Source organism: Pteropus vampyrus, unplaced genomic scaffold, assembly GCF_000151845.1.
Source record: "Pteropus vampyrus isolate Shadow unplaced genomic scaffold, Pvam_2.0 Scaffold8, whole genome shotgun sequence".
Classification (NCBI taxonomy): Eukaryota; Metazoa; Chordata; class Mammalia; order Chiroptera; family Pteropodidae; genus Pteropus; species Pteropus vampyrus.
Genome location: NW_011888789.1, coordinates 9,203,436 through 9,209,716, shown reverse-complemented (window position 1 = coordinate 9,209,716; position 6,281 = coordinate 9,203,436).

The window sequence follows — 6,281 nt, the reverse complement described above, 5'->3', positions numbered from 1 at the left end:
GCTTTTCTGTTTCAGTGGAATAGGTCGTATCACTTGTCAGCATTTTTAATAGTTCAGTCATGGCAGCAGGCTGTACTGAATACTATAATCTCAGTTGCACTCACAAGCACTACCATTGGAATGAATGAAAGGTTTTTCTAGACTAAAAATAGTGCTTGCATTGATAATGAAACCTAGAGAAGTGGAAAAGGCAAGTCTTTGTGCATTTGCCAATATTTATTTACTCACATTGAAAGCTCTCAAATCAGTGAGACATACATAGTGGTTCAATGTCTCCGTATCAGAACAGTCCTTCCTTCATAGGAAACAGTGCTGATTTTTTTCCAAACATGTACAGATTTTGAAATGTTTCATAATTTAAATTTTGCAAAAAACCAGATATTATTTCATTTCTGTTATATTTCATACGCATTATATTTTAAAACTTTCTCCCCCTGTGCAAATCTGTTTTTTTTTTCTCATGTTTTAATGGTCAGTCTCATGCCCCAACAATTTATTTCTAACACCATTTAGCATCTAAGTATCGATCACATAACTATGGATTCTAAAGAAGAAACTAAATGTTTGTATATTACTTTGCTTTTTTCCCCCACCTCTCCTATTCCCTCTTCCTTTCTAATTCTTACATCAGATCACTACTATAAAACACTATTCCATTTAGAATCCTCTGTTCAAAATGGACAGAGAATATGACTGAATAGAATCTTCCTTCAGATAATGTAAGGTCTACAAAAAACATGAATCTCAATTAGTTATCCCCTCCTAAATTTGTTCTTATCTTTATTTTGCTCAAAGTTAAGCCTGAGAAATCAATGCTACACTCAGAGTCATGTAAGCTCATTATGAATAAAGGCTCAGAAATGATTTATTATAATTTCCAAGCACACTGAAGTCACGTCAGCTACCTATTTGATACCTGGTTACCAGGTTCTGTTAGACTCCCTTGCAGTGGCAAGCAGTGAGTTTTACAATATATGCTGAGTGGCATTTATTACTATAAGAAGATTTTTCCTTCTCTTGAGCTCATAACTTCATTTTCATCTATTGCTCTTTTTCTGTCCTCTAGAATACCATAGAAGATATCCTTCTCTTTTTCAAAGGATGAAATCTAAAAGAGTATGCACAGTCAGTTCTCTGGCAGTGTATTATAATACCTGGTAAAAGAAAATAATCTATCATGTCTAACATTACATGAGGATAATAGTGGTGAGGAGCATGGTTTTCTAAACCTAATTTGTAAAAAGAGGTATGAGTTGTCTAGTTCAATTTTTATTTTCTTAAGAAAAAGAAACTTCCTGTATTGAAAATATATGCATTTATCTGTGTATATTATGCTTTAAAATCCTATCAGTGCTCTCTGCATTTTGAGATTTGCACAACTAGCTATGTTTATATTTGTATTTACATGAATCTTATTATGGAAATAACTTCTAGTTTGAAATTGCATTGACCATACCAGGGCTTTTAGATTTTCTTATTCAAACTTTATCTCGCTTTCTATCTTTTATTTTTACTTTCTTTTTATCTTAACCCAGAAAGTGGCCTACTTTCTTGCTCAATAGATAAGGATTTACATACCGCATGTTTAATAAGAAGGTTTTTAAGCTATTTTATTATTATTATCATGATTTAGTTGACAAGGCTTTGAGTAATATATATTCACCATTAGTTTCCTGTCCCTAGGGAGCTATACTTAAATAATTTGATGAGAGGTTACGATTAAAAGACAATACAGTTTATGAGTAAAATGACCATTTATTGATTGTAATTTTTTTACCTACTATATGGAATTTTCTAGCATATTTGCCAGCAATGAGTATAGTACCAGAGGGAGTGCAAATATATGGGCTTATACAGCACAGGGAGATTTCAACCGAAAGATAAACTAAGAAAAAATGCACTTGTAACAGGGCAAAGACTTTCATTATGAACCAATTTAGCTGATCAAAGAAGAGCATGTGTCCTGAAAACAAAGGTACTTAAATCTTCTAGGTATCAGGAAATTCGGGTCATGAAACTATGATTCGAGAGTTCTTAACCCAGTTGTAGCCTCTGTCATCCTTTGTTCTCTAAACTGACAGTCAAAAATATTTTGTTTTCCTTAAGCCTTTAAAGAAAAATCAAGTATTTTATCCTTTCCATTTAGTATGAGTTCTTTCACCTAATATTTCCAATAAGAAGGAAGCCTAGCAGTTAAACAAAGACTTAATGTTGAAACAAAAAAAAAAAAGAAGCAAGATACAGCAAATGTAAATCCTTTTTATAATTGACTATGGAAAAGAGAGTTCATGAAGGTAAACAATGTGAATGAGCAATTATTAAATTTGAAGGGCAATAAAGTCCTCCATATACTTGCAAAGGACAAAGAAATGCAAAGATAATGAACATCTACATTTTTCCAAACACTGTGTTACTCATTTTATTAATAAATTTATCTTATACTTACAAAAATCTCAGGAAGTAGCTTTTAATGTATAAACTAAGGCTTGGTAAAATTAATTGACTTGTTCCAGCTCATACAGAAAAATGGCAGATATGATAGGACCAAGATATGATCTTGTGTCTAATATAGAATCCATACTGAAAAGTCCTTATTCAAATGTAAATATTATTAGTAGAACAAATATCTGACACATATGTAAAAATTCACTGAGAAATGTTTGTGCTCATTGGAAATACGATCAGTTAAGGAGAAAAAAAATATGTGAAGGCTGGTTGCCGAGATAAGAACAGGCTAAGGTGGCAGAATCATCAGAGGGACTGGCATGGGGCAATAGCATGTAAGAAGCAGCATGACAATTCAAAAATGAGAGACCCCAAAGACAAATTTATCAACTTCATAATTTTAGGGGGCTGTCCTACTAAGAAAATGTAAGGAATTTACTTTTTATGTTTTTAAAATTATTTTATTATATTTAACATATTTTGAGTATTCAATAGACAAAAGATAACTATTTAATAATTTCTTTCAGAAAAATATCTGTCATGTTATATCAACATAAGGAAGGGTATAGAAATCAAATACTGAATTGCTTAGAGGGCAAGTTTTATTATCCAGTGTAAAATAATTGTTATATTTTCTTTTTCAAAGGAAAATGATTGATGACTGAAAGCTGTCATCTAGGCAACATATTCCATGTTAAGAATTAAGTCATGAGATTGTAGGTAAAGCAGTGTAGATTGGGTTAAAATGGGGAGATATGGAAAATTCTGTCTAATATTTTGTTTCTAACCTCAAAGAATATTCTCTTTCCAAGGGACATTTTGAAAACCCAATTTGTGAGTAGAAATCCAGCAAAAAATTTTAACTTTATAGCTATTGAATTGATAATTAGACATAATACTAAAATGCAATTAATGATTCTTTTTAATTTGAAAGAGTGAAGTAAAATTGTGAAGTGCATCAGGCAACAGCTATGTTTCTTAAAGCAACTGAATTGACTTTAATTGTCAAAGCAGTTAAGAAGTGGCAAGCAGAGCTGTCCCTATCTAATTCAACTGTCATATAAATGGTAAAAATGGAAGGAAAAAAGTCTCAATAATTACAACCGAAACAAAAACTACTTAGCACTGAATTAAGTACTAATCAAAAACACTTGAGATCTATGTCACTAAGGTGAACTTCAGAAAAAAAAAAAATGGACATATTGGAATCTTGGTACAAAAAGTTAATGGTTATAGAAGAATCATCTTGATTGAGAAAGCCCAAAGATAAGGAAAATAACATCTATATAGTACAGGTAAAAATTTAAGTGAACATAGGTTCTCATTTTTAATTTGGACACAAATACAACCAGACATTCATGGCAAGTCTTCAGAAATTCTAAACAATAGGCAATTCTTCTTACCTTTTATTTGAAGGCATTGATTATTCCAGGAATATGTCCATATTGGGAAAAATCCTATCAAGCATGGGCCCTGGGAAGGGTAAAAGACATGAGCTTTCTCAGATATTAAATCGGGACCCAGTCCCAGAAGAAAAGACTAGGTTTCCAAGCAGGGAATTGATTAGACATAAGAAACATGTATGAGTATGGACTCCATGTCTCCCCAGGCTGTTTGCCTTTCAGATTCAAAGTCTAATAGGCAACAAAGGAAACAATGCTAGATTTAACATTTGTAACATGACAGTTTACATTCAGGACTGGGATAATTACTTCATTTCAAGCTATCTCACAACTCAGTTGTAGGGATGGAGGTTATGATAAAGGATAACAAGTTAGTTAACTGAAAAACTAGAATGAGTGAAACTTACAGAAGAAGATTATCAGTGAATTCATCTGGGAATGAAAGAGAAAAGAGCTGAAAGAAATTGGAGAAAGATATGGGTAGCTATTTTATTTCTTTAATCCAAAAATAAAGAATGGGAATTATTCCAAGGACAAAGTCCTATTTGAACGTTTTCTTTTTCAATTAAAAAAATCACTATAAGACATGAAATATCTAGATCTGGTATACTCAGAGTGGTCTCTCCTAACAGGTGTCACAATCTACCTGGTGATGCCTTACAAAATTTTAGTTACCATTTATTTTCTCCTCCAAGATACACTTACTAGCTATATATTTGGCACTAGGGTTACGACTATGAAAAAAAATGACATTTCTGCCCTCTTATGACTTGTGTTCTGTAGTAAGGGACAAAAACAAATAAGCGGTAGATAATATAATATTAGGTAGTAAAATTAAAATAGTTATTTAAGAAGAATAAATAGATGGGGAGAGACAGAAGTTTTTATTATAGGTAAGAGGGTTATGAAATGCCTCTATGAAGAAGTGACAATTAAGCAGAAACTTGAATGCAGCAAAAGCCATTATGACAGCTACGAAAATAATGTTCCATGTAGCAGAAACAGAAATAACAGTGAACTAAGGCCAGAGGATGCATGACTGCATAAGAAACAGCAAGGAGATCAGTGTGACTCTGGTGACATGAGTAAGGGGAAAGTGACTAGTTAGAGATGGACTTAAAAAAAAAGCGAGGGCTTTGTAGGACTTTTTATTTTCTCCAAAATGTAAATAGAAACTGTTTTAGGTTTAAGCAGCTGAGTGGCATCATCTGTCATGTGTTAAAGGGATAATTCTGAATTATATATAAAGAACAAGTTTTAGAGGGGGCAAAAATCAAAGCAAGGAGACAAGTTAAAATACTGGCAGAGTTCTATGCGTTAAAGTAGAACTACCATATGACCCAGCAATTCTACTTCTGGATATTTAACCGAAGAAAATGGAAACTCTATTTTGAAAAGATATACGCATCTCTATGTTCATTGTAGCATTGTTTACAATAGCCAAGATGGGAAAATAGCCAAGCTGTTCATCAATAGATGATTGGATAAAGAAGATATGGTACATATATGCAATAGAATATTATTCAGACATAGGAAAAATGAAATTTTGCCATTTGCAACATGTTATACTAAGTGAAATAAGTTAGACTGAGAAAGATGATATAATTTCACTTATATGTGGAATCTAAGAAAGAAAACAAAATAAATGAACAAACAAACAAGAACAGGAACAAATAGATACAGAGAATAAACTGATGGTTACCAGTTGGGAAGAGGGTGAAGGGATAGACACAAAAAAGATGAAAAAGATTAAGAAGTAGAAACTGCTTAAGATTTAGAAGTACAAACTGATTAAGAAGTAAAAAATAGTCATGAGATATAAAGTACAGCATAGGAAATATAGTCAATAATAGTGTAAAACTATGTATGCTGCCAGTTGTGTACTAGACTTAATGTGGTGATCGCTCCATAAGGTATATATCAATATCAAAACTATGTTATACACCTAAAACTAATTTAACATTGTATGACAATGATAATTTAGAGACATTTTTAAAAATAACAAATTACCAAAAAAGAGAGTATGGCAGAGTTCTATGTAGATGATGAGGTGATTGAGATTATAGTGATGAGAAATAGCTGGATTCAGGATATATCTGAAAAGTAAAATACCCAAGAGTTACTGATTACTTGGATGTGAAATATTAAAGAAAGGGAGTCAAGGATGACTCCAAGGTTTAACCTTAGCAACTAGAGAATGGTGGTCATTTTCTGTGATGAAACTTGAGCTAGAGTAGGTTTTGATGACAAAGCATGGATTTGGTTTCTGGCAAGTTAAGGTAAAAGTCTTATTAAACACCAAAATGGTAGAGTTGTGTTTAAGGCCATGAAACTGTGAGACAAACCAGAGAATGAGGACACACAGAAATGTGGAGAAGTTAGAGGTTTAATCCAATATTTAGGAGTTTGGAAAAAGAGGTAGATTCAAGAAGG